Raw genomic sequence first — 10,671 nt, forward strand, 5'->3', positions numbered from 1 at the left:
GTTTTCTTTTTAACATTCTGTACAATAAAATGAATTAAAGTGCTGTTAAGATTTTTTGAGCTTGTTAATGAATTATGATTGTTTTTGTTGTAAAATGACGCGATGGGGCATAATTTTATCTTTCTCATTTCCTTATTTCTTGTTCTTTCTTCATTTTACACTTTTGACTTTTCTGTTTCATGTTTTTTGTTTTCAGCATCATTTTCCTCAACATGGCTCTTCTTCATATAATACATTTATCTTGTTTTTGACTTAAATTGACTAATAATTATAATAAATAAGCATATCTTCATTAAAAACCTATATGTCTATAGTAAATTTGTATTCAAATAAAACTAGTATTTGATATTATTTCATTCAAACATTCTATGTTAGATAAATCAAAAGCATAAACGAATACAGTTACATAGCAATGTTGCCTAGCTTATATTTTTTCATAAACATTCTCGCCAAAATTATTTTCTTCATATTTGTTTAGATCAATTGTGGGGAATATTGTCAATTAACCAAATTTAGTGAGAACTAGAGCCAGATTCTCATTGGTTTTTAATAATATTACGATGTATAAATAAATATTTTTGGAACGTAACATGCATCCAGATAATAAACAAATAAATTATAAAATCTGACAACATTGAGGTTTACTGTAAGTTGGCTTCAATTATATTCAAACATGTCAGCTGGGTTCATCTTTTTTATTCGTCCAAGGCCATAGTAAACCAAAGTTCCAAACAAAAGAACTTCGGAATTCATTTTAATGATAGGAACGGAATTTGTATCTAGTTGTAAAACTTACTTATGTTCAAGTTTTATACGTGAAGATTAGGTGAATACAGTTTAAGTAATGAAGTAAATTTTGATTGAAAATGTATATATTTATTAAATTTGGATTCTTATAGTAGGTATGTACAATTATTCACATTTTCTACACCTTTAACTAAGTAATTTGATATTGCATGTCGTATTCTTTCATCTGATTTTGCCATCATAATCATCATCTTATTGATGTCAGAGTTTTGAACTTAATATACCTATACGTACTTGTGTATTTGAAAATGCTCACGGACACACCACAATGTTTTATGTTGATGAATATGATTTAAACAAGCTAAATGCTTTTAAGACGTTGGCAAGTATTTGAATATCTTCTTTATTAACAAGTTCTGCACTCCATAGGCGATATGAAGCAATTGTAGCTTGTCTATTTTTCTCACCAGAAATTGATGTTTTCATTATCGAGTTTGACTTTAAGAATTTTTTTTCTTCGTACCGAAAGAAATACATATGTTTTTTTTTTGTGAATATCTTTACAGTTTTGCATTGAGTTGCTTATTATTATAAATTATTAATAAATGAATTTTGTCTTATCATATCACTTGTTTTTAAATAAGAACTTTCAAGGCACTTACCATTTAACCAATCTAATCACTTTTTACAAATTAAACATTATATTTGCAAATCGAACTAAACGAGTTATGGAGAAATGTCCTGAAAAGTTCTGGTTGTATGTGACTTGGTTGAGATATAGACTATAATGGAGACTAGCTAAAACGTTCAAATAAGATGTGAGAATGCTTATCGTTTGAAACGTAAATGAAAATGATTTCTTTCTGAACTTGATTGATACAATCATACATAATTTCGAATTGTATAAGTATGAAATATTGGAAAATGGAGCAGAAGATACCTCCAATAATGATCTTTAACCCGAATGGATACAATTATGGAATAAACGTTTGATTGAATTGCATAGTGACAAATTGAGAATAGTCAAATGAGCATTAAAAAAACGAATGGCAATACCAATACTGACTGAATTCCAGATCAGATAATACTTCGAATGGCTAATGAAGATGATAATAGAAAACAAAAGGGGAAAAGTGATAATTATTTCATTATATTTTCACTATTATACTGCCGGTTTCGATGTTCTCCTCTAGTTTCTATGTGATTTGTATAAAACAAACAAAAAAACAAAATATTACTGCGTATAATTTGATATCAGATGGTTATTTGATTGAATTAGTAACTCACTAAAGGTATTGAACAAAAGGGATGAGGTGATTTATAAGATATCAACTGTTTTTGGTATTTGTAATAACTGCAAATTATCAAAGGATTATTTCTTAAAGAAAAGACTATCATAACTCTGACTGAATTAGAACAACTTTCAAATTCAATGGTAAGTTCAATAATTACTCATCTTGTACTGGATACTGTGAACAATTTGAAATTATTATTATAATTATTTTCTAGTTTATGCTCTTTGAAAAATAGCAAATGAATGCTCTCAAATTTTTTCGATAATAATATAATGAGACTTGTATAGAAGTGCTTTTGTTACTTGCCATTTTTCTTGATTAAAAAGTTTCTTATACTGAAAAATCACATTATTAACAGAAGTTAATTTGAAATTAGAATTTTCTCTATATAGAAAAATTGTTTCTGATTTGGTATAATTGTGTTCGTTTCTATAATTGATCTTCACACAGATGTTTTTGTAATCCATTTACTTAACACACTTTATCTGTCTTGATTAAACTTTGAATGAATATGTAACTAACTCCTAATTTTGATGTAAGGACAAAAATAATTATTGAAAAATGTGAAGTTATTTTGGTTTTCTAGAAAATCCCTGTGTAACAGATTTTGTATAGAAATTTTAAAACTTTTCAGGTCGGTCTGGTGAAAACATCCAAAGCGACCAACATGGATTTTTAAATATAGTTATAGAATTGTTGATGCCATTGAATTCGAAGATAATTTGTCAGGTTTTGATTTACAAAAGCTTTTGAAAATTTTTTAAGATTTATACATCATAGAAATGCATAACTCAATAAATAACTTGATATTATGAAGATGCAAGAGCCAGGAAGTGTAGAAAAAGTGAGAAAATTTGTTGATTTAAGTCCAAATTCAGAATCAAATAACAATACTGAAGTGAATGTAGTGGAAAAGCCAGTCTTTCATCAAGTAGATTTGAGGATGAAAATACCATTTTTAAATATAGTAATTTCTAAATTTTTTTGTAGGAAAATGTTGCATCTGGTGATCTGATAGAAAAAACCAATCGCAATCAAGCAGAATCAAAAAATGGAGATATAATGTTTTGGATAGGCTTAGAAGAGGAAGAATATACTTTTGAGGACACACAGTTACTGAAATTTTAAAATATAAGGATACAGAATAAAATAAAAAAGTGGCAGAATAAATAATAAATGAAATGAGTGATTCTTGAACTACTGTGAATTTTGAAAATACTCCATCTATTAGTATAACAACCAATGATATGAGTAGTTCAATTGAACTCCACCAAATTGGACATGAACGCTGATTCTTCACAATTACAACCAGATTTTGTGAAATTAGAATAAAACAATTGGATGACCTATGGAAACTAGAGTTCGAAATAAACTTTGATTAGATCCCGGAATTTAAATTTCCAAGATAGTGAATATTCATATCGTTATATTTGTAATTTGGATTGTAAATAAAGTGAATTTGACTTATTTTGTATAGTGATTGATGTTTTTACCTTGTTATTTTCAAACTAAAACTATTTAGATGATGTTTTTGTTTGCCAATGAACACGAGAATTTTTCAGAAAATGGGAAAGTTTTGAAATTATAAAAAAGAAAAAAAAAAGATCGTTTTAGCTCCACAAAATGTTATTAGTTTTTCAACTAGAAATATTCAGGCAATTTAAAACAAAATTTGCTCCAGTCTAAACAACTAGGCCCCGTAAGGGTTCGTATTTCTATATCAAAATGAATCATTTATTGAGATCTCTCTGTGGTAAAGCATTATCGGTCGAATATAGAAACATCCTGTATTAACTAAGTTATATATAGATTATGTAAATTCCAAAGATAATAATCTTGATGTATTTACTCAACCTCTAGACAGAACTAAATTTGTTTATTTCAAAGAAGTTCTGTGTATATTTTAGGATTTAGCTTTACTTCGTTTGTTTTATATGTATGTTTTAATACAATTTCAATGTTGTTCTATTTTATACTGTTAGGTTTTTGTTCCAAATGGAATTGGGTATCAAATTGACGGCAAGGAGCATAAAAATGATTGGTTCGGCAGAAAAACGCGTTAATCATGGAGTTATTCATATTTATGACGTTTTAATAAAAATATAATTGAATTTTTTTCAGAAATTCAAGGAAAAGGCATGAAACTGTTGAAATTAGGCATAAAAAATAATTTGCATAAAATTAATAAAAAAAATGGTATTTTAACAAACTTTATTGAGAAAATCAACAAATTTTTATCAAAAATTAGGACGAGAATTTTTCCTTGAAATCACGATACCATCACTCAAAAGTATCTTTCTGGTATTCTCCTCATATTTCGTCCTCCTTCTCTTCTTCATCCTCCTCCTCTACTTCTTGCTCCTGTTCTTTTCTTCTTCGTAGTCTTCCACCGAAGATTCCGTCTCATCACCCAACTTCGCGCGTTTCTTCTGTTTATCGCCTCCATCCTCACTCGCGTATCTCTGTCTCCTCGTCTTTCTCGAAGATTTCGCATATCTATATATGAAATTGTACTTTTTTAGTCTGTCGAGCAGCTTCATTTCGATGGCTTCTTTAGCCTGTTTGACGGCTACGTCCATCCGGAATTTGAGTTTATTGAATTTAACGTTCAGCTCAAGGTAATTGTCGATATTTTTCAAGAACGGTTTCAAATTTTCGGCCTTCACCCAAGATCTAGTCATCGCGTCAGAATCGAAAAATGTCACATGGTAGTGCGTCTGAAAATAATCGTTATCCGTCAATACACAGTGTGACTAATTCCATAGATCGAATACCTTGTGTCGTTTCAAGAATTTTATCGAAATATATTACGAAAAAATATCGATTAATCACCCTGTATATGTATATGTATAATCGCACTCTATTTAAGGTAACTTGAAATTTATTTCGATTTTCACTCCAAATGAAATATTGGAATAAGTAAAAAAATCACCCTGCATGTAAGGTAACTTAATAATTTCGATATTAAAACAAAATCATCTTGTACGTGACATGAACTAAAAAAATGGTATGGTACAACACTAATCTAATGAAAGTGACCAAGAGAAATATTAGACTTACCGGTTCTAAGGAATCTTTCAAGCAAAAATAATTCTCGATATCAGGATCTTCCACCATAGCCGGTCACCATGGATAACCTTCGATTTTCGCCTAGACGATGCTACCCGCGTTATATTTATTAAATATCATCAGCTCCTTTTCTTTATCGTCGATCGATTCTTCTTTGATTTCGCATCTATTATACCTCCCATCTGGATTCATCCAACAATACCATTTGTCAGATAGATCCAGGGGATCTTTCACGTCGGGCAGGTATCTATACTTGTCGCAAGAGTCGCAATACACGTAGAGACCGACGTTTCTAAATTCTTAAAGTGATCTTATTTTCTCGAAGAAGCTCTCGTTCGAAAAGTTCATATGTTTCTCCTCTTTCACATCTTTTCTGTTTAGAACTTCCTTGGAATTGGCGTCGCTACAGTTTATTGGTGGTGACGAATCGAACTTATCTGCAGGAGTCACGATAATCTTCTTACCGTTAGCATCTTTTTCCTCCTTTGGGGCTTGGAACGATACCGTTAAGTTTTGGTCTTGATAAGTTTGTTTTTTCTTCTCCTTAACCAACTTCAACCAGTTATTGAACTTTGTCACTACCAAATTTTTGTAATACAAATTGTTTTCTTTACTCAAAGACGACGGCATTTTAAAACTTCTATAATTTTAATATAGAAATAACACTTATTAACCGTCTTACTTTCATCCACTTAAAAAAATATTTCTGACAATTGTTGACTTTTGAAATTCAAACACTTTCAAATGTTTATCTCGTTAACTAATCGAAATCATCAATTAATGATATCTTTACATATCGGAAATAAAAAAAAAAGAAAAAAAAACGATTTTTCGTGTTGTACATCACGAAACAAAACCGCTATAGTTACGATGATTTAACTATCTGAAACAAATAAAATGAAAATATGTAGACATATACGTAATACCAACTGTCCATATAGGAGAATTACCTATATCAGTAATAATAGTATTACCATTGTATAAAGAATATTCTTTATACAATGGTATTACAGTATATTTTAGGCAACGTATTATAACCAAAATAATATTTTACAACGTTGCCTACAGTATTTTTTGTATTAAAAGGGAAAACGTCAACAAACTATTACGTTTTGTGAAGTTGACTTCTAGTGTGATTAGACAGTTTAGGTTATTGCGTATCTGTCATTTATATTAAGTTATAACAATAAAAAGGATATTTTTATTTTAATAATACTAAAAACAACAAGTTATGGGTCCGAAACTTTTCACTGTATAAATAAATAATTCGGATTACGAAACTAAAAACGAAAATTCATTAGAACAAAATACTCTTTTCTGGAAACTGTATAATAAGTGGAATAACTTAAAAGCATATAGAATTATGGACTTGGTTATAAACCGCATAGGTACCGAGTAGTATTCATGATTATGAATATATAAAAACATACATTTGTCAACACATATTATGAGCTGTACTGGTAAATAATACGGAAATATTTGAAAAATTGTCTAAACTTTATGAAGGACATACAGAACAATTAAAAGGTAAGGTCACTCAAAAATTTTTCAGCTATACTTATAAGAGAAATGACAATCAATATATCTGTATTCATAAGCGATAATAATAACCACAATGAGAGGCGATGAGTACACATTTAAAAAACTAGAAGATCAAAGCATGATGAAATCTGCAAAATGTGACATAAGCTTAAAAGGTATTGGAAACATACATTTTGATGAATGATTTCTTCAGATTGTTATAATATTTTCACTGGAACACAAAACTTAAGTCTCAGACTGGATAATAGAATACATAAAAAGGGTTGAAACTAAATTTGATACAAAAGTTCATTAAGTAAGATTGGAAATGATGGAGAATATACGAGTAAACGAATGAAAGAATATATGAAAAAATGAGGTACTATTCTTGATTATACTTCAGCAAACTTTCCATACCCAATAAAAATTTTTTTTTGATATATATAAATAAACCCTTAAAGAGCTTAAATGGGGAGTATATAAAGGTTACGGAAAACTTAGGTTAGTAACGCTATATAAACTTAGGTGTTTTAACCATAAGTAACGGAAACATTTTGGCAACCACTATAAAACTACTTAAAAATCCACGGTTGGAGCCTTTTAGTGGTCAAATGTAGCGTTATATATGTTACTGTTACCCTTATAAACATTGCCTATAATGGTTTTGATAATATTTCTGTTACTCTTCTCCCTATCAAATATATGTTTTCTCTCACTTGGACTTGTTAACTTTATTACATCACTCTTTTTCTTATTGGGTTATTATCAGCAAAATAAAAATTTATAAGATGGCAGATAAATATATATTATATACACGTTACCTATAATTCCGTATAAAATTTATCTTAATTAGGCGTTTTTAGCATTGCACTGACTTAAATTTCAAGAGGGAAACGGTTTTTACTGCTAACATGGACAAGATGCCTTGAAAAAACGCACGGGCCTTTCAAATATCCAACAATAAATAATTTTATTTCATAAAAAAAAATTATTTTTCATTTTATTTTTAACATAGATGCTAAATAATGTGGCCAAAGATATTCATATAACCAGCATTTAACAAGGCGATATTAATTTTGGATTCCATGTTGTTCATATATGTTTAATTTTCGTTTTTTGAAGGCATAATGAATCGTCCCTTTTCATTTAAGTAAACAAACATGGCGAAATCATTGTATAGTAATTTTGCAAATAATGGAAACCTAAAAATCACTTGTGATCTTATATAACCGATAGTAATGATATGTAACTTTGTGGGTTATATAGTAGTGTAGTAGTGTTTAAAGTTACTAGTAGTGTTAAAATAAAACTTAAAACCTCCAAGGATCTCGTATATAATTAAAATAGTCTAAGAGCCCGTGAACCCCAGACCTTCGTTATTTTATAAAAGCTGAAAGTTTGTCAGCGCATGCTCCCTACACAGGTAAGAACGATGGACTATTATGAAGTTTGGGTTACCGTGGCTTTGGCAGGTAAACGGTACTAAAAGTGTGTAAAATACCGATCTAAATTCATCAAATCATAAAGTGTGATTTTTTGGTATTACCTTCAGAATATTATTAAAAATCACGTTATTGATTGCCAGACATTTAACCCTTGCCAGACACCCCTAATGTTCATGAAATTATAATTCTACTTATGTTATAGTATAAAAGCTGATTTTTATATATAATATTTAGGTAATAATTAGATGATGTTTCCTCATCAGCCAGACATTTTTGATAGTTCCCAACCCCTTGCCAGACAATGATATAGGGTCGCTGAGGAGCGAGCGCGAGACAGTATATGTATGGTGGGTGCTAGTGAGATGGCGAGATAGGTCTATTGCGATCCCTCACTGCGCAGTTGTTATTTCTACTGCGTACATGTATTGTTTAGTTCTTAGTACATGTTCACATCAGCTAAAATAATCTTATATGCTATCTTCAAGTATTATTAATTGAATAGTTATTATAAATTTACAACATAAAATATTTCGAATATATACAGACTATAAAGTATATTCAATATATTATTAGTGTATGATACGTACATTATATGCTTACAATTTGTTTATGTGATTTTTTAAATGAAAGTGATTTTGTTTAAAAAATTAAGTCATGGGTGATATATTAATTTGTGTTATTTGTAAGAAAAGTAGTGGTAAAATAATATTATTTTCTGACGAGACATTGAAAAAATGTAAATTAATTTTAAAATTGCGAAAAAAACAACCTTAAATATAATAACATCATTCTTCCACGTGAATATACAGAGAGTGGTTATCACAGGGAATGTTACAAATCATTCACGGGGCTGATGAAAAAATATTTTACCCCAGAACCTAAAAATTCTAAAAAGACTGTTGAAACAGAGCAAGAAAAAGAGCCATCTAAAGACGTAAATATATCAACAGACGATTCAATACCAGGTTCATCGCATTTGTCTGAGTTAACTGTATCACACCCGACTTCAGCTTCTCAATCAACAGAACTTCAACCTTGAAGAAGTGAGTGAAAATGCTAATGCAACCACAGAAGTAAATAGTTCGATTCAAAGTGATACCAGTGTTGATATAAGTAAAAAAAATTGTTTATTTTGCAATAAAAAAAAGAGATAAGTGAGATCAAAAATGCTTCCACTCCATGAAGGTGATAAAAACCAATTTCAGTCTCGTATAATGTCTAGCATTGAAAATCAAAAAGAGTATAATGAGTTGTTAAGTAGATTGGAAAGTATTGCAAGTCCGAAAATATACTATCACACTGAGTGTAGGATTCATTTTAATAATAAAATATCTTCATTGGCCAAAATATCTGTTCAAAGTGATTGTCATCATTATCGAAAGTACCACCAAGAATCTTTCAATGAAATTTGTAGCATCATAGAAGAAGATATTATCAACAATGGCCGCTGTCATTTATTGATTTATTTACATGAATTATATACTGATTCATTGGAGAGAATGTATGCAGAGAATTCCATTGAAATGGATACTACTTTTACTGCACACCACCTATAAGAAAAAAATTGATAAGGAAGTTTTCCAAAAATGTTAAATTCTTTACAATCCGGAATAAAAAAATAATAGCACCCAATTATATGAAGACGATTGACGAAACAGTATTGAACAACATAAAATCTGAAAATATTATCCAAAAAGCGGCATTAGTCTTACGAAAAACTATTTTGACAATAGACAAGAAAAAATTACCATCTAAAAATCTTTCAGCGCAGCATTTAATTGCAGGTGAAGCTTCTATACCGCAAGAATTATTTGATTTTTATTCTACTCTCATAGGTGGTTCTAGACAGAAACGAAAAAGTGGCTTAAAATGTATTCGTCAAGTACGATCTTACTGTCAAGATATTATTTATACAATTCATAATGGTCAAGTCAAGACATCTAAGCATATCACGCTGGGTATGACTCTGAAGAGTTTAACAAGTAGCAGAAAAATTGTAGATATAGTCAACAGATATGGTCATTGTATCATTTATCAAAGTGTCGAAGAACTTGAAACAGAAACAACCTATGCTTCCATTGAAAAGTCAAATTTATGCCCCGAAAAAATTAAAAAAACACCTGAACTTTGTACTGGACTGGCTTATGATAATTTTGACCGCTTTGTTGAAACTACTAGTGGGAAGGACACTTTACATGACACCGTCGGAATTATTTATCAGAACATCGAATTCAATACATCTGAGGAATCTGAAATATCCGAGGCACCAGTTCCCACTAGTAGAGACAATTCACCACAGAAGAGGAAAAGGAGACGAAGAACTTTTGAGGCAATAGCTTCAGAAGAAATTCCCTATCTAAAAAAACCAAAAATGACAAGTAATTTGCAGATAACTGCTGATGAAATTGAACATATACTCCCTAATAATTTACAATTGTATACAGAAATTGATAATATCTGGATTATTAGTCATGCACTAGAATTACCTGATATTCCAATGTGGGTTGGTTTTAACTGTAAGATTCATGATATTGAAACTTGCAAACAACACAAATCTTATTTGACTCCGATAAATGCCTCACCAACAAGTAATT

Source organism: Diorhabda carinulata, chromosome Y (genome assembly GCF_026250575.1).
Source record: "Diorhabda carinulata isolate Delta chromosome Y, icDioCari1.1, whole genome shotgun sequence".
Lineage (NCBI taxonomy): Eukaryota > Metazoa > Arthropoda > Insecta > Coleoptera > Chrysomelidae > Diorhabda > Diorhabda carinulata.